At 45.2% G+C, this 19,725-nt stretch overlaps 1 long non-coding RNA gene across 2 annotated transcripts in view; it reads left to right on the forward strand.

Moving 5' to 3' along the window:
• Positions 1–19,725, forward strand: part of LOC115864899 (uncharacterized) — a 42,980-nt gene that overhangs the window by 20,386 nt on the left and 2,869 nt on the right. For both annotated transcript variants that reach the window (XR_009564401.1, XR_011377555.1), the window contains exons 3-4: positions 8,402–8,663; positions 18,898–19,083. This is a non-coding gene — a long non-coding RNA (uncharacterized lncRNA). The remainder of the gene's footprint in view (positions 1–8,401; positions 8,664–18,897; positions 19,084–19,725) is intronic.

Consider the following 19,725-nt stretch of genomic DNA (forward strand, 5'->3'; position numbering starts at 1 on the left):
TGTTCAGCCCGTGGATCAAGGAGTCATGTTGACTTTCAAGTCCTATTATTTAAGAAATACATTTTGAGGGCTTCCACGGTGGCGCTGTGGTTGAGAGTCCGCCTGCCGATGCAGGGGACACGGGTTCGTGCCCCGGTCTGGGAAGATCCCATATGCCACGGAGCGGCTGGGCCCGTGAGCCATGGCGGCTCAGCCTGCGCGTCCGGAACCTGTGCTCCGCAACGGGAGAGGCCACAGCAGTAAGAGGCCACGTACCGCAAAAAAAAAAAAAAAAAGAAATACATTTTGTAAGGCTATAGCTGCCATAGATAATGATTCCTCTGATGGATATGGGCAAAGGCAATTGAAAACCTTCTAGAAAGGATTTGCCACTCTAGATGCCATTAAGAACATCATGATTCATGGGAAGAGGTCAAAATATCAACATTAACAGGAGTTTGGAAGATGCTGATTCCAAACCGCATGGATGACTTTGAGGGGCTCAAGACTTCAGTGGAGGAAGTAACTGCAGTTGTGGTGGAAATAGCAAGAGAAGTAGAATTAGAAGTGGAGCCTGAAGATGTGACTGAATTGCTGCAGTCTCAGGATAAAACTCTAATGGATGAGGAGTTGCTTCTTATGGATGAGCAAAGAAAGTGGTTTCTTGAGGTGGAATCTCCTCCTGGGGAAGATGCTGTGAAGATGGTTGAAATGACAACAAAGAACTGAGAATATTACATAAACTTAGTTGATTAAGCAGCAGCAGGGTTTGAGAGGATTGATTCCAATTTTAAAAGAATTGTGGGAAAATGCTATCAAACAGCATTGCATGCTACAGAGAAACTGTTTGTGAAAGGAAGAGTCAATTGATGTGGCAAACTTCATTGTTGTCTTATTTTAAGGAATCGTCACAGCCACCTCATCCTTCAGTGATTACTACCCTGATCAGTGAGCAGCCATCAACATTGAAGCAAGACCCTCCACCAGCAAAAAGATGATGACTCAGATGATGGTTAGTATTTTTTAGTAATAAAGTTGTTTTTTTTTTCGTTACGCGGGCCTCTCACTGCTGTGCCCTCTCCCGTTGCGGAGCACAGGCTCCGGACTCACAGGCTCAGCGGCCATGGCTCACGGGCCCAGCCGCTCCGCGGCATGTGGGATCTTCCCAGACCGGGGCATGAACTCGTGTCCCCTGCATCGGCAGCCGGACTCTCAACCACCGTGCCACCAGGGAAGCCCAGTAATAAAGTATTTTTAATTAAAGTGTGTACCTTTTTTTTAGACAATATTGTTGCACACTTAGACTACAGTAGTGTATAAATACTGTACACTATACAGTTTACATACTGTATCAACACAACTTTTATACACCCTGGAAACCAGAAAATTCATGTGACTTGCAATATTCACTTTATTGAAGTGGTCTGGAACGGAATCCGTAATATCGCTGAGGTAAGCCTGTATATGAGCAAATAAATTCTCTTTACTTCTGCTTAATCAGGTTTGAGTTGGATCTCTGACATTTGCAGCTGAAAAGTCGTAATATAATCCCTAACCTGACTCACCCTTCCACCTCTCCTTTCTGGGGGGACATTTCATTGCGCCCTTTAGGAACACATGTTGAGTGGTCAGCACATTCCCCTGTATTCTTACCTCTTCCCTGAATGCACCTCCCAGCTCCTTTCATTGGGTGAAATCTGGTGCTCCCTCGGGTCCCTGGTCCCCCCAAACACCCACAGTGCTCTCAGAAGACAGTGAGGGGCTTCCTTCGTGGCAAAGTGGTTAAGAATCTGCCTGCCAATGCAGGGGACACGGGTTTGAGCCCTGGTCCGGGAAGATCCCACATGCTGCGGAGCAACTAAGCCCGTGTGCTGCAACTACTGAGGCCCACGTGCCTAGAGCCCATGCTGCTCAAGAAGAGAAGCCACCGCAATGAGAAACCCACTCACCGCAACTAAGAGTAGCCCCCGCTCGCCACAACTAGAGAAGGCCTGCATGCAGCAATGAAGACACACATGGCCAAAAATAAAAATAAATTAAAAAAGAAAAAAAGAAGACAGTTGATTTCCCCCTCTCCCCTTCAGGTAGCTCAGGGCATGAAGTGACTAGGAGCCCTCCTTGCTCTCTGTTGCCGTTTTAAAACCGCTTCTCTTCCTTCTACTTCAAACTCTTCAGTTCTTTGAAGCTCGGTCTCCACCTGTCCTAACTGCTGTACCTGACAACCTGCTGGTCACTGCCGCGCACTCACTGGGACTTCAGCTACAGGCTCGTGGACCTTCTCTTTGGTCCCCTCCTGGCCATCATTCTCTCAGCAACCTTAGCATCCACGTGAATGATTCTTCCAACTCATGTGTCTCCAGCACCGCAGCCACCTGAGACCTCCTAATCACCGGGAATCAGAACACATCCCAAACCTCAGATTCATATCCCACCTTCTATCATCTTTTATCCTTACTGCTCGCTTCCTCTCGTACCTCCAGTCAAAAATTCTTTGACCTTCTCACTGCCAGTTCATGTGATCTGCATATTCTGGGTCTTACGGACCATCATGATAGTCACTCCCCTCAAAATCCCCTAAATCCCTTTATCGATCTTGTTTTCTATTATCCTTATCATGCTGTATTTTTATATTGATGATTCATTTACACTGGGAACTGTGTTTCCCAGAATCCCTTTCTCTGAATAGTCCAGGGTTCGAGTTGGCCAAAAGCAAAGTCGTGTAAGATTTGGGAGGCAGAGGGGAACAGCGGTCAGAACACCCTGAAGGTGGTTGTCTAGAGTCAGACACAGAAGTGCCGGAGGTTCTCTCTGGGTCTCTCTTCCCAACTGCTGGCCCTGCTGTCCAACAGTGACCCCAAGCCCACCCTGGACACTTTGGTGTGAACTCACAGAGGCAGTAGCCATGGGGAACCACCAACCGTGCATGGACTTCTGTCCTAGCGCCCTTTGTGATCCTGTTGCAGCAGCTGGATGTGACTAGCTTACAGCATTCCTGCAAATCCCTATTTGTTCACCAGTGCCAGAGCTGGTTAGTGGCTTTTCTCTGATCTTTCAGCTCCAAATTTGGACTTTTCTTTCCCAGCTCCTCCTATGATTGTGTAAGGTCTAATTACTATAATAAGCTCCTATCCCACAATGTTTACTTAGCTCAGTCCTAATGGCCCACTTTCTTCGAGCTTGCCCCAAAGAGGCTGAATGTTGCTAGAGAAAACACACAGTCCTACTGACTGGTTTCACTTGAATTCATGACCACATGGTAGTCCTCTGGTTTTTGTGTGTCCAGGATCCTTTCCCTCTTCTTTGGGTAATAACGTCACAGATTTGCTGGATGAAATATCCCTCACGGAATACGGTCTTGGTGACACTTTCAATTCAATCATTGTTCTTTGCCTCCATCTGGCCAATCAGATGCTCTCTCCTTGGAATTTCAACGTGGGGGGATGGAACTTATTCATTCCAACAGCTGCATTCTAGAACTGCCGTCCATGTATTCCTGCTCTAGAGATCCCCAGGGCTAAGCTAGTCCCTGGTACTCTGGTCCTTCAGCTTTTCCTACAGCCATGTGAACTCTCTCCATTCTTCCAATAGATTTGTTACTTAACGTAGCCAGAGCCGATGGCTGAGGCTCGCACAGACCTCAGATGAGCACTCTACTCGGCCCAGCAATCCTGCTACGTTCCCCCAGACAACGTGAATTCTCACTTTCCAAGGCAGTTATTCCATATCTTTCCTCTTCCCAAATCTGCGTTCTGCTCCACCCAACTTTGGTCTCATACTTTGTTAGGGAAGTGGAAGCATTTGACATCTTCCCATCACCAAGTCTACAAACCTACCGGGAGTTGAACTCATATCTTCTGTTTTCTTTCCAGTCACAATGCTGCCCTCATAAGCATTTTAAATCTCTCTGCTCCAATCAAAGGTCAAGTCCTCCACCTGTGCTCTGGACCCATCTCCATGGCCATCTCAAAGATTATATGCCTGAGTTTATCAACCTTCCCTCTCTCCTGACCATCACTTTCCCTTCCTCTATTGGATCCTTCCCATCAGCACATAATTGTGTCCTAATACCTCCCATCTTCTAAAATACAGTTGACCCTTGAACATCATGGGGGTTAGGGGTGTGGACCATCTTTGCATTAAAAAATCTGAGTATAACTTAAGATCCGTGCTTGGTATCCTCTGTTCCTCCATATCTGTGGTTCCACATGCACGTTGGATTCAACCAACTGTGGATTGTTGAAAATATTTACTATTGAAAAGTAACCTGTATAATTGGACCCCCACAGTTCAAACCCATGTTGTTCAAGGGTCAACTGCATATCCTTCCTTGACTCTATGTATATATCATTCCATTCTCTGCTCCCTGTTCATGGCAAAACTTGTGGGTTTCCATTTTCAGCACTCCGGTGAAAGCTGCTCTTGTGTTCTGGTAACAGATGACATCCATCTTGCCGAGTTTTGTGGTTACTTCTCTGTTCTCATCTTCCTTTTCCTCCCAGCGGCCTCCACAAAGTCAACCTTTCCCCTCTGTTTCTGTGACACCCCAAACTCTTGATTTTCCTCTACCTCACTAATTGCTCTTGAGATTATATCCAGCTCTTCACCCTCCCCCCTTTCTTTCAATGTTTATCATACTATAATTATCTTGCTTATTTTTTTTATATACTAGCTTATTTTCAGTCTTTTTTAACATTCACAACAATGTAAATTTCTTTGAGACAGGAATTTAGTTTTTGTTGTCTGTACTGTTCAATGGGCACATAGTATGTACTCAATAAATGTCTTTTGAAAGATAATCATGACATGTTTCCCAGACCTTTTATCATCCAGGTCACCTTTCTCCCAGTGCCCTCAAGTTGGTCACTATTCCTCTAAAAATATGGCCGCGTTTGGAGGCCCATATGAGCATAATTACTTTGGACCCTGACAAAGATTCACTCCTTGATCTAATTCTAGTCTGGCTCCTCTGAACCCTCTTCTCAACCAGGCCCTGACCTGTGGGCTTCCGTGTTCATCTCTGCTTAGTCTAGTTTTAGCAAGGATTCTGCCGTGTCAGTTTAGTGACAGTCCCCCATCCTTGGTTTCTGAGCAAATTCCTTATCTCCCCACACTCAATATCTTACCACCCTGGTCTGCCTTTAGCAAAAATTTTGTGGAGTTGGTTTAGCCAGAATCCCCCTTACCCCTGATGTTCCTTCTTAGTAATTTTCCATCCTCTGACCCTGCTCCTTGGCTATAAATCTCCACTTGTTGTGTTCAGAGTTGAGCCCAATCTCTCTCCCCCTCACTACAAAACCCCACTGTATTAGTCCCCATTACATAAAGTCTGCCTTATCACCTTTAACACGTATCATGAAAAAAAAAAAAAACAACCCTACAGTTCTATTAATACAGCCAAAAATCACTGCAGGTCTTGGGCAGCCATATCCAAGGCTGTCCCATTGAAGGACATGTAAATAGTGCCCCCTGGAATTGTGCAACATGGTGGTTCCCTGTATTATTACATTGTTGACCAGCACTAAGTGGGGGGAGTTAACTGCATTTTCAATTTTTTTTTTCATAGACATGCTATTAGGTCATTTTTCCTCCTTTCTGGGTATAGTTTTTTCTGTCCTTTTTTTTTTTTTTAATTTCTTGGATAGAAAGGACATCTTCATACTTCTTCCTAGTAGGAGGAGTTTTAGTCCATCCTTGAGATCCATTGAGTTTGGAATCTTGCTTTTGTCATTCAGCATATTAATTATATGTTACCTGAAATGTTTATAAGTCTGCTTTGTCCACCGTCATCAAAACATTGGGCAGGATAGAGTCAAGGGTAGAGACCTGTGACACACCAGTAGAGACCTTCCCTCAGACTGATATGAATAAAAGATCAATCCTCTTTAGGCATTCCTTAGCATATTATCATCTCTTGTACACTTAGATCTCAAATAGGCAGAAAACAAGAATGTTTCAGAATAAAAAACAGTCCAGTTGATTCACATGTGGAAGCAGCATTGGACCCAAGGCTTTTAGGTTTTAGTTCTTATCTTTGGTACTTACTAGATCTATGAACTTGTATTACCCAGTCAAATTCTCTTGAATGCAGTGTACCTCATCTGTAAAATGGGGATTAAGTGATTTTGAATCTAGTTACAGGGTGCCGGATGAGTGAATCTCTTGAGGTACAATAGATCTCTCGAGTCTATACTTCTGTGACTCCCACTGGGATGGGGTCCTTCTCATGAATGTAGCGGCCTTTTAGCATCTGCTTTATTGTCATTTATAACAGTCAAGCATTGGGGGGAAATTCCCAATAGCCACCAATAAAATATAGACTATGATATAGACACAATAGGCTGTTTTGAAAAATGAGCCATTTTGTAGTAATGAAAAATTACGTTTTAGAAGGATTCTTAAAGATGTGAAGAAATAAGTGACAATAAGTGACAAATATTATTTATATGCATAAAATGATCCCAGAACAATGTGGAAGGAAGCATATGAAATTGTCAAAAGAGGTTATTTTGGACATTAGGATTATTAATTATTTTTTCCATTCACTTTACTTAGCTCTACATTTTAACATTTTTATATGAGTATACATTACATATTCTGGAAGAATAAAACTAGAAAGCGTTTTGAGATACCTAATATATGCATAAAAAGTCATAAATGTTTATGCCCTTTAACGATATGAATTCCATTTTGGGTATTCAGTCTAAGGAAATAATTTAAATTACAGAATATACTGCATACAAAGATGTTAACGTGATGTTTTTTATAATAGTGTAAAATTGGAAACAGTCTAACAATATAGGAATGATTAGTTAAGAACACATCATCTAACTGAAATCAAAGGCAGACTTTTTAAATTGTGTGTATAAAGTCTATAATAACAAAAGATTATGAAGTAATGTTCAGCGAGACAGTAGAATAAAATTATATTCTTATTACAACTATATTATTTTTTACAAGGCCAAAAATAATGCACTAATTATCTAGAATACAGGAGGTGATTGTTGCCAGTGGTGAGACTCAGGGTAATTGTAAATGTTATTTTGACTTTTATATGCTTCCCAAATAGAAGCATTTATTATTCGTGTAAATTGTAAAAAAAAAAAAAAAAAAAAAAGTATAATTATTTTAAAGTAAAAAGTAGCTGCTCTAGGGCAGGGAGACTGATGAGCTGAGCCTATCTCTTTCTGGGAGGCTCCCAGGGTTGGGTGGAGACAAGAATGATAATCTGCTGTCCTTATTCAAGGGCCCCAGGACTCCACCCCCAGAGCAGGGGCTCCCTGGCCCCAGTCGCTGGTTGTCAGATGGAATACACTCCCTCCCAGCCAGACGCAGCCTGGGCCCTGAAGGTCTAGCCCTGGACGTGGGTCTCTCCTGTGGCTGCTTGAAATGCTCAGAGAGATATGGAGGGGGCCTTCTATCACTCATTACCCGGCCTGCTCCAACCAGAAAAATCCTCACTTCCATCACTGTCACCCTCTCCTACTTCTACTCCATGGGGCACTTTTGGTAACGATGGTGATGCTGGTGGATGATAATATCTTACCAAGTCCCTCCGACACACCAGTCCTATTATGTAGAGCCTTTCTGTGAATCCTTGCAATGAGGTCTGTACCACCTTGAGAGATACATACAGTTATCCTCACTTTACAGATCAGGAGATTTGGAGAGATTAAGCCATTTTCTCAAGCTCATACAACTACTAAATGGTAGATCCATTTAGTGTTGACTATTCCCAGTTCGTGCTCTTACCCACCGTCTTGATGTAGGTTGAATGCCCAGCCTGTGCTCTAAGCCATACTGTCTCCCATCCTCCTGCAGGGGCCACCCCACTATTTCAGCTGGCGATGGATTTCCTTTTTGTGTGTGTTTGTTTTGTCTGACGCTCAATTCTTTTTTGAGTTTTTGGAGTTTCAAAGCAAAACCAAGTTGTACTTATTAAAAAACAAGTTTCCCAAACCACATAAATAAGTGATTCTAAAAGGAAATTTTTCAACCATTTATGACATTTGCCTTTACTCCGATTTTTTTTTCTTTTGGCTTTCTTTTTTTATGTCCTTCTCTAAGCATCCTTCTTCCCCCAACTTCCTGAGATGTGACGCAGCAATTTCAGTAACCTGTGTGTGTGTGTATCATAGGTTCCTATTAGTGCCCTCCCCCAGCGGCATTTATATGATGAAATTGAAGCTGTATAGATAAAAGTCATAAGGCTCCAATGCACAACCAAAATATAAACTCGTGAAGTTGCATAGATTTGTGGTTGCCTATGTAGGTGTTGCATTGTGGGTAAGGATGTGCCTGACTTTTCTCTGTATCAGCCTACAGTGCCCAGTACAGGGCCTGCCACCTCATGTGACTCAATAAAAGCTCTCTGAATAAATGAATGAAGGAGAGAACAAATGAATGTTTCCCATTTTTTTCACAGCTTGAGGGATCGTAGTTCCCCGACCAGGGATAAAACCCGTGCCCCCTACAGTGGAAGTGATGAATCCTAACCACTGGACCTCCAAGGAATTCCCAACAAATGGATGTTTTAATGACAGCACATATGGCTTCAGTTTCTTCATCTGTAAAACAATTATGATTTTATTCTCGTCTATGAGAATGAGAGCTCTGAAGCATGGGGAATAGACTATTCTAGCACCCAACAAACACACTGCCTGGCAGACAGGATATACGCAATAAAGGTGAGTTGTCTGAAGTGAATTCCCCGAGACTCCTAGCAGGGGTCTGAGAATGGCTGAAGCAAGGCCTAAACGTGCCCTGCCTATTTCTTAGAGAAGGACATTTTGCTGTTAAATGACTGAAATGGATTGTGTTATCTGCCACTTTTGCAGAGTCTGTGTGCAAATTATACGCCTGAGGCCCTAGGAAGTGGTCCCCAAGAGTTGGAAGCATTCAGTGTCCTAGGGTAGCCCCAGGCCAGGCCCTCGGGGAGCTATAAGGGAAACCAGGATCCTCCACTCCCCCTGGGCTTCAAGACCATAAAACTCGGTCAGACCCAGACCCAGCTTCCTTTGGAGAACTGAGGCTGGAACCACTCTGGGATTCTGCTCCTCTTTACTGAGCACCTGCTAAGGGGGAGGAACTGGAATGGGCTGCTGCTGCTTTTCAGGCAAAAGCCCCTTTAATTGCTGTAAGGAATCCAGGAGGGTAAAAGGACTGGAGGGGTTCCGACAGGGTTTCTCATTTCTCTGGGGGAAGACTCGCCTGCCTTCCCACCTGCCTGGAATCTACAGCTCTGAATAGTCTTTCAAAGAGCCTCCCTTTCCAGCGCTTCTCCCTCCTTCCCCGTCTCATTTTCCCTCCTCCTCCCTCTCTCCGCAGCCTCCTTACCCACCGCAGCACCTACACAGAGTCCTCTCTCAAACAGCATCTTTGAATCAAAAACTGAATGAGCCCCTCCTTGCCCTCCCCTCCTCTCCCTGCCCCAAAGTCTCTCTCCCTCTCTCCCCTCCACACACACATTTCCCTTCTGCCACCCCTTCACCACCATCCAACACAGCAGCTTCCGGAAGCTAGTAGAGTCGTTATCTTATTTTGCTCCCATATCTGGGGATCCCTGAATGCTGCGGGACGCCAGGTGGGAGGAGGGCCCCCGGAAAAAAGATGGATCCTTGGAATGGGTCCTTCCTCAAAAGTGCCTTGCAACCAATCCATCTCTCTGCCACTGATTTTCCAGAGTGAGAGAGGAATTCCGCCCCCAGCTTCGTCAACATCCCTTCCATGTCCACCTAGTAGAGTGGCCCACCCAGCTGTACGCTTGGCCTGTCTTGTTTCCATGGAGCCCAGCTGGGCCTCCGTGTGGCTCCCATCCTCCCAAGCATCTTGGTGGAGTTGGCAGCGAGTGACAGGCTGGGGTGCTGGAGGACCCGGCTGCCAGGGGAACATCCATCTCTAGGAGGGGAAATCCCATTGAGTGGGACCCCCCTGCCCTGGGTTGCACCCCTCTGTTTGCAGGTGAAGCCAGGTCAACACAGGTCAGAGTTGTCTAGGAGGGTCATGGGCCGCTAAGGATGTGGGTGGAAGCAAGGAGGGGTGGCCCCACCCATTTTAGTGCCGGGGCTGGGGATGCTCACGGATTAATTACAGGTGTATGAGCCTAAGGTCTTCTGAGCACTGGGACCTGGAGTTCTCTATCTCTCCCCACTCCCCTCCCTTCTCTATCTGACTCACCGGAGCTTTCTACAGTCCTGCCAGGCTCCCCAGTCTCAGGAGCTGCAGCAAGGGACTGCTTTCCCTGGGCTTTGCCACGTCTTTCTATTACATTTGCATTGTTTCTGCACCTCCCCCCAGTGACCCTGCCTTTGCCCCTACCTAATTATGATGTTAAGAACTTCAACAAAAATAAGCTAGTATCCCATGGCCGCTGAGCATGCACGTCCGGAGCCTGTGCTCCGCAACGGGAGAGGCCACAGCAGAGAGAGGCCCGTGTGCCGCAAGAAAAAAAAAAAAAAAAAAAAAAGCTAGTATCTATTGAGTGTATCAAACTTATTAAACCTTATTAACTCTTCCAACCACGTGGAGTAAGAATTATCATCTGCATCTTCTGGTTGGAGGAATGGAGGCTTAGAAAAGTCAAGAAACTTGTCCACACCATCACCCAGCTGGTGAGCGGCTCCGCAGAACTCATGCCTCAGCCACTCCTGCCCACGAGGGCTGGCTTCGCAGTCTGGCTCCGTTTTGACAACTTCTCCCCAACCAGCCCTGTGTTCCATCCATCAGTCCTCCCAATCAGCAAGTGTCTACAAACCCCAGTCCGGGCCTGGGCCCCTGGAGGGGCTCAAAAGGCAGGAAAGCCATAGCCCCTGCCCTGGAGTTACTGAGGAGACAGGACAAAAACAGAGAAATTCACACACAACCCCTGGCTGACCCCTGCCAAGCCACTTCCGTTCTCTGAGCCTCGGTCTCCTTACCTGCAAAATGAGCGGGTTGCACCGGAAGGCTGCAAGTACGCAATCCTACTCATCTCTGATCACCTGAGTGCACCCCACTTAATTAGAAGGTAGGAACACTGAGGCCCAGGGATTAGGGCCATCCCAGAAAAAAGCTGGAGCAAAGTCAGAAAAGAAAATCACAAGGTTTGACCCTTAGAAGAAAATGGCTTTGTTATTAAGAATAGGACTAACACTCAAGAATGATCCCAGCGAGGGCCCGGAGCGGGTAGATGGGGGGGCGCGTCTACTGCTCCATCCTTTTGTATCTGACAAAGCCCGAGAGAGCGTCAGCCTGGTGTGGGTTTCCCCTTAGTTCTTGGGCGCTCAAGGAAAAGTAAGCCGGTTGCTTCTGATCCTTTCATTTCCAGGGTACCGCAGGGTGCCCGGAGAGCAGAGAGGCTCCAAATGAGGCATTTCTAAGCCTTTTTCTTAGGAGCAAGAAATGGTGTTTGAGTGTGGAGGAGTGACCGGGATGAGGCACCTCCAGGTTTGGAGATGAGGGGACTGACCCGAACTGGAGGCTGCCTTTCCTTCAGGGCATCTGGGTAGGAACACACGCAGCTCGCAGCGTGGTTGCTTCCCCCGCCATCCTACAGCAGCGGTGGCAGAGCGAGATTCAAGCTCAGCGAGATTCAAGCTCGTCTTTTCACTGCCGATCCAGCCCCGTCTTCAATACCAGGGCATGACGCTCAGACTGCAATTATGGCTCTATAGTCAGAAGTCCATCTTTGTTCCGCCTCTGAAAGAAGGTCCCTATAAATCACAGTATAGACAAAGTGAGGTAAGGACTGTGGTAGGCTGAACAATGGCTCTCCAAAGAGATCCCTGGAACCTATGCATGCTACTTCATAGGGGACTAGGGACTGGCAGGTGTGATCAGTGAAGGACCTTGAGATGGGGAGATTAGCCTGCATTATCCAGGTGGCCCTAAATATAATCCCAAGGGTCCTTAAAGACAGAGGCAAGCAGGTAAAAGGGGAAGCAGGAGATATGAGGATGGGAGCAAGAGGGTGTGTGCGTGGCGGGGGGAAGGGGTCAGGAGACGAACATGGGTAGCCTCCAGGAGCTCACCTGGAGGAAACATTCCAAAGCCTCCAGGACTCCTCCAGGTGAACATTTTGATTTTGGTCCAGTGAAACTGACTTCAGACTCCTGGTCTCCAGAACTCCAGTAAGAGAATCAATCTGGGTTGTTTTAAGTCACCAATATGTGGTCATTTGTTAGAGCAGCTACAGGAAGCTTATACAAATGCTATTTACCCACTGATGAGAATAAACTAAAGCATTTCAAATGTATGTCTTCAGATGTAAATAATTTATGGTAATTCATTGTAAGCAGAAACCATGATGGCTTCTCTTGGCCGGTTCTTGGATATTTGGATTAAAAATCATTTTAAGTTAGTGGTTAAAGCCCAAACTATACCCTACCAGACTTGGCAAGGCCTAATTTTATATTGGTGATATGCAACTTTTGTTTACGTATTTGAAAGTAAGTTTTAAAATCTCTCTATCAGACTTCTGCCCTCCCCTCAATGCATCTAGGAAGGAAGTATACTTTACTATATAGGACACAAAGACGAATATACTAAGCAAGGAGGAGAGAATTAGCAAGTTAATTGCCCTTACTTATGTGTTCACTTCCATCCTGGTGAAGAATTATTTGTTCAGTTCTGTCTGGAATGGAGGTGTCTACTTAGAAATATGTATCTTTTGGCAGTAACGTATCATATGCATGATATAACTAGCTGATAATTCTAGATCTTATAACAAGGCAAACGCACAAACCGTTAGCTTTGGGACCAGACGTGTAACTAAAAAGAAAATCCATGGTTTGCTAATATTATCCTCCGAGAAGGAGGTAGCATGTGGATTTCAGCTTTTCAGTATGTCTTGGATGTGTTTGTGCTTTTGTGTAATTGTTATTCACAAAGATGATGTTTAGCACACATATTATCCGATTGGAATTATCACCGACTATACAAATTACTATCTGGAATAATGGCTGTGTTGATTGTAATCCTTTTGCTGATGAACATGGGCTTGAACAAAAAATACAAAAATCTAATCAGCACAGGCTAAGGTGCAAGTCATGCCGTAACAGGGAAGAAATTTTGTATCCTATTACAAGTTAATCAGTAAAGGAATGTTGCCTATAAGCTTACATTATGCATAATGGCCCGTCTCTGGGAACTCTGTCTCCCAGGTAATGAGCATTAAGCTAAAATACCTTTGTTTAGCTCACAGGAAACATCCTGACCAGACCCACCAGTGAATGACTACAAGAAAGAAGAAACTAGCACATTCCCACCAAAGTCTGCCTGGAACCAGGACTCTACCCCCTCCCCTTTTAGTATAGAAGAAGCCTGAATTCTAATTTGGAGAAGGTAGTTCTTTGCGACACTAGTCCCCCATCTTCTCCGTCTACTGGCTTTCCTAGTAAAGTCACTATTCCTTGCCTCAACAACTTGTCTCTCTGTTTATCATCCCATCCTGGGGTGCACAGCACGAGCTTGGATTCAGTAACGATGCTATAATGAGGTATTAACCCGCTTGCTTTCCAAAGCAGCTAGTAAGTGTTCACCGGTGCTCACTGAATAGTGAGTTAGGGACAGGGACAATCATTAGGTACTTAGAATGGTCTTTACCATTATTTCCTGGTGACAGGATTGCCAGCTTTGTGGAGGCACCATGGTGGGGCTCAAAGAAGTATCATCTGCTCTACCCTCCAGAACAACCGTAGCAACCTAAATATAAAACATGGAATATAAATCAACTACTTCTGTTCTAAGAATTCTGACATGGAATTGGAAGACAGTTGGAGACGTCACTGAAGAGTAGATGTGAGGCTTGAACCAGACCTTAAAAGAGAGAAAGAAATGATCAAATGAGAGGTAGACATGTGGGGTGTACCTGAGGCCTGCAGTTGGATCCTGCCATAAACAGCTTGCATGCTGTTGAAGTAAATTTGGGGTCCCATTAAATATCTTCTTTTTTTTATAAATTTATTTTTATTTATTTTTGGCTGCGTTGGGTCTTTGTTGCTGCACGCAGGCTTTCTCTAGTTGCGGTGAGCGGGGGCTACTCTTCATTGCGGTGCGCAGGCTTCTCATGGTGGTGGCTTCTCTTGTTGCGGAGCACGGGCTCTAGGTGTGCAAGCTTCAGTAGTTGTGGCGCATGGGCTCAGTAGTTGTGGTGCACAGGCTCAGTTGCTCCGCGGCATGTGGGATCTTCCCGGACCAGGGCTCGAATCCCTGTCCACTGCATTGGCAGGCGGATTCTTAACCACTGCGCCACCAGGAAAGCCCTAAATATCTTCTTTATGTTATCCTCAGGTAAAGTATATATAAACACTGCCAGATACTTTTTTTTAAAGGCCCAGCTGCTATTGCTTGTAGGTGGGCATTGATGTGCACACAGAATGCCCGGGTGTGGTGCTGAGTTGTCATCCCACAACTCCTGCTTTCCAAGGCAGAGAAGCACCACTACAGTGTGTTCTGTTACAGCCCAGACTGGTACTAACCTACAGGGGGTACATTTTAGGATTTGGTCTCTGTGTTTTGTTTGGGGTTTGTGGTAATTTGGGATGAGTGTACTCATGGACTGTTTTACATGATATGGTTCAGAACCTGTTGTCTGACCTATCCTGGTCAGTTTCAGCCCAGGATGTGACTTTTGTCTCCCCCTCTAGATTGTGGACCCCAGGACCACATCTCACTCTTCTGCTACATCCTCTTCCACACCTTGCCTGGTGCCAGGCCCAGAGGGATGCACCCTAAACCTGAATCAAATTGCAAAGCCAAACAGATGTCAGTGGAAGGATTTGGTGGGATTTAATAGCAACCTATGAACTTGGGAAGCTAGAGAGTAAGGGAGAATGAGTCTTTCCTATTATTCAAATTGTCTGAGTTGCTTTCCTTCCATATTCTTGTGTTGAAATCACTGCTAGAAACCTTTCTTGTCTAAAACAGGTAAGTAACCATCTTCAAACAGCCAGAGGGTCTTTCTAAAGCTGCCAGGACCATAGGTAGAGTTGCTTTCCTTCCATATTCTTGTGTTGAAATCACTGCTAGAAACCTTTCTTGTCTAAAACAGGTAAGTAGCCACCTTCAAACAGCCAGGGAGTCTCTCTAAAGCTGCCAGGACCATATGTAGAGTTTTAATGGCAACAGGCCACTGAGACATTTTTCTTCCATTCCACCTGGGGAAAAATCCCCCAAGCCCACTTTACTCTGAGGCCAATGGACAGATATGCGAAGGTCCACCTGTCAGTGTGGGCTGCTGGAGGGAGGACGTGGCTACTGAGTGTCTCAGAGCTGACTGCACGGAAGACAGCCCAGGCCTGGCTCTCTCATCACACATAGGACCAGGACAGGTCTGCCCACCGAGCCTGAGCCTCCCTGTGTGGCATCGCCAAGCTGGGGGCTATTTCCTCCCTTGCAGACCTGGAAGCAGTGAGTCTGACAGTGACAGCAATCTGCCCTGACAATCAGGTATGAACACAGGTGGGAAGACCGAAACACCTGCCCCTTCCCGTGAGTACTGGGGCAGACGTGCAGCAGTGACGCCCCTTCCAGAAGCAAGGACACCTTCTTACCCCTTTGGTGACATTTGCCTCTTGTAGAAGGGGCACTGCCCCGGGAAGGGCACATGCCTTAGATCATATAGTCGCAGGCAGTGGGGGACTCTTGGTCTGTGGCTCTAACCCACAGCTTTGCCCATTGGGCCACACCACCCCGCTACTGCCTGTCACCTGTGCTATCATCAGCTCCAACTGCTCTATCTAGAAAGTGCTTCTCTCTCATTCTCGCTTTTCTTTTTTTGTTCCCTGGGTCTATTTGTTTTTGTTTGTTTCTTGTTTATTTTGTTCCAGGCACCCTTGTTGGGGAAGTAGACCAGGGAGGCCCCAGATACCTGGGCTGGGTGGACTGCTATCTCTGGTCGACACATCTGCCTGCAGGGCTCGCTCCTCCCTCACAGCTGGCAGCTGCCCACCGGGAGATGGCTGCGGCTTGGAATCTGCAGCGGCCCAGCTGAGGGCTGGCTCCCCGCCCCTGCAGGTGGTGGAGATGACGCCTCTGGAGTGCCAAGCCTCCCCCACATCACCCCAACACACGCAGGGCCCGACAGCCCATTTCTTCTCTCCTCCTGTGGTTTCTTCTTGCTGCTGTTTGGTCAAGAAGAGAGGAAAGACCCCGAGGCTGCACCCTGTTATTAGGCGACAGTCATTTACATCCTCGAGCTCTAAGTCAGGGGTCAGGAATGAACCCAAAAGTAGGCATCGCTGGGGAGAACTGAGCACACCTGCTCTGGTTTGGGCAGGGCAGGCGGAGGTGGTCGTGGAGCCCAAGACCCTTCCCGTCCGCCTCCCGTGCCTCAGTTTCCCCATCTGAACCATCTTCTCCAAAACAACTTACTGCTCTCAGAGCAGAAAAATTGGAAGAACCTGAAATATTTAAAGAAAAAAATCACCCACAATTCTGCCATTAATATCTTGCTGTTTTCATCTATCTTTTTTATATAACTGAATCACCCTGCCTATGCAATGATGGAGCCTGTTTTTAAACAACAACCTTTCCATGATGAACAAGTCATACATGTTCATTATGGAACATTCAGAAAATTCAAACACAAAGAAGGAAAATGACTTTTTGTTGCTCCCTTGAGAAATAACGAACAGTAATGTTTTGATGCTGTCTTTCTGGTCTTTTTAATAAGCATGATATACCAAAAGGAAAAATAACGCACAGTATTCACACTTTCCATACTTTTGGGCAACTTTTCCTTTTTCCCTTAACTCAGCGTGAATAATTTTTATATTATTATATGTTCTTTTGCCTCATTTATGATGACAGAACATACAGATGTGCTCTATTTTATTTAACCAATCTCTATTGTTAGTCCTTTGGTTTGGTTCCAATTTTTCCCCATCAATAACTGGGCTAATTGTAGCTAAATGTTTCCCCCAGTTCTGTATTAACACCTCTGAATGCCCCAGGCCTGGCACCCTCATAGATTATGGGGAGATCGTGCCTGATAACATGTCTGAAATTACTTTGAGAAATATGTACATTGCTGCACATCTGTGAGGGTTATTGTTTGTCAGTTAATTCAGGGAGTAGGTGGTGTTGGTGGAAATAGTGCATGTATTAAGCAAAGAATAATCATAAAATCAGACACTTAACATGGTACTTCCCGTGTGCCAGGTACTGTTCCAAGAGCTTCACATTATTTTTAACGTGCTTAATTCTTAAAACAACCCTGTGAGGTGAGTACTATTAATTGACCTACATTTGATTTTTTAATTTATTTTACTGAAGTATAGTTGATTTACAAGGCTGTGTTAATTTCTGTTGTACAGCAAAGCGATTCAGATATATATAGAGATATTCTTTTCCATTCTGGTTTATCACAGGATAAACAACTATTGAATATAGTTCCCTGTGCTATACAATAGGACCTTGTTGTTTATCCATCCTATATATAATATATATAGTTTGCATCTGCTAATCCCAAACTCCCACTCCATCCCTCCCCCACCCCACCCCCCCTTGGCAACCACAAGTCTGTTCTCTATGTCTGTGAGTCTGTTTCTGTTTCACAGATAAGTTCATTCGTGTCATATTTTAGATTCCACATATAAGTGATATCATATGATAGTTGTCTTTCTCTTTCTGACTTACTTTACTTAGTACGATAATCTCTAGGTCCATCCAGGTTGCTGCAAATGGCATTATTTCATTCTTTTTATGGCTAAGTAATATTCCATTGTATATATGTGCCACATCTTCTTTATCCATTCATCTGCTGATGGACATTTAGGCTGTTTCCACATCTTGGCTATTGTGAACAGTGCTGCTATGAACATAGAGGTTCATGTATCTTTTTGAATTATAGTTTTGTCTGGATATATGCCCAGGAGTGGGGTTGTTGGATCATAGGGCAACTCTATTTTTAGGTTTTTGTGGAAACTCCATACTGTTCTCCACGGTGGCTGCATAAATTTACATTCCCACCAACAATGTAGGAAGATTCCTTTTTCTCCACACTCTCCCTAGCATTTGTTATTCGTATTTTTTCATGATGGCCATTCTGACCAGTGTGGGGTGGTCCCTCATTATAGTTTTAATTTTCAAAATCAAAATCTCTAATAATTAGAGATGTTGAGTATCTTTTCATGTGCCTGTTGGCCCTCTGTATGTCTTTGGAGAAACGTCTATTTAGGCTTTCTGCCCATTTTTCAATTGGGTTGTTTGTTTCTTTGTTGTTGAGTTGTATGAGCTTAATTAACTTGGCTTTTAGATGAGGAAATTGAGGCACAGAGGGGTTGAGTGTCTTGCCCAAGGTCACAGAACTAGGAAGTGGTGGAGCTGGGATTCTAAGCCAGTCTGGCTTCCAAGTCTCTGCATGTAACCCTCTGTTAAGAAGCCAGTCCCCCTGAGTGTGGGCAACTGGGAAATGGGGGGGTAGTGGTAGGGTAGGTATGAACCATGATTTTAGTGCACCCATGGAGTCCCACGTGATGGTAATAGGCACCTGACCCAGCATACCTTAAGGGAGCTCATCAGCCTTCAGGCTCTGCCTCAAAGATCAGAGCACTTGGATAACAGCACAGAAGTGATTATTCAAAACGAGATGTTATCTTTTAAGGGACACTCTATATGTAGGAATAAAATGACGTGATGTGTTTTGTTTGCTTCGAAATAACGCTGGTTGGGGGCAGGGTGGGGGGTGCATAATGAACAGATGGAGTGTAAGTAATGCAAAATCAGCTGTGAGTTGAATTTGTTGAAGCTGAGTGGTCTGACTGACTGGTGGGTCTATGGGGGCTCTCTCTTCTCTTGTATTTGCTGGAAATTTGCCATGCTAAAACATTTTAAAAACATCTCAAGTCATTAGATAGTTCATGAATGATATTTGAGGGGATATTCCAACCCACAGTGTAAAGTCTTTCTTTCTTTCTCTCTTTCTTTCTTTCTTTCCCCCAGTATTGATCAGTTTGCAGAAACATCCTCAAAGGGTCCAGCTCTTCACTGAGAATGTGTGGAATGAGAGTTAGAGGTTTGTTCATTCATTCAAGAACTATATCTTCATCTTGAGCACAGGGACGAGCTGTGAGGGATATGGCTGAGTTTGGGAGAAAAGATACACAAAGGAAATGTTAACCATACAAGGTAAGCATTCAGCAAACGTCTCAAACCTTAGCAGAAGCTAAGGGGGTAAGGGAGGAGGGTGTGGGTTGTGTCTCCCTGCCCAGGGCTTAGAGTTCCTGAGGGAGGGACAGCTGAGCCCGGAGCCTGGAGAGCTCTCTTTTTCCTCACTCCCATCCTTCCCAGCTGAGTGCCCTAGGACTCAGGACTGTACAAGGGCTCAGGACTCTACATTTTGCAAAGGGAGATTTAACTTTTCAGCTGGCTGACCCAAAGCAAGAAAGCACCTCTCTTTCAACACCATCTCTTATCCTTATATGGTGGCAAACTTTCTGACAAATCTGGCTGCTGTGTATTTTTTCAGTGACTTAATTTGCCAGGAGGGCTAGCAGTGTATGGTATGTACGTAATCTACTCCAAAATGGAGTTTACATTATAAGAGATAGATTAATACAGAACAAAGCCCCCCAGAAGGTGAGGTGGGCCGGGCCTACGGACAATGAACTAGTGGAAGAAACATCTGTGTGCTCCGGAAGATCCTAGGTCTCTTAGGATCACATGCTCATCTTCTACCAATGAAAGCTCAATGAGGTTCCACCCTCCCCCACTCCCTCGTCCTGCCTTCTCCCTCCCTTGAAAGAGAGTGTTTAGTTTCCGAATTAACTC

This window comes from Globicephala melas, chromosome 6, assembly GCF_963455315.2.
Source record: "Globicephala melas chromosome 6, mGloMel1.2, whole genome shotgun sequence".
Classification (NCBI taxonomy): Eukaryota; Metazoa; Chordata; class Mammalia; order Artiodactyla; family Delphinidae; genus Globicephala; species Globicephala melas.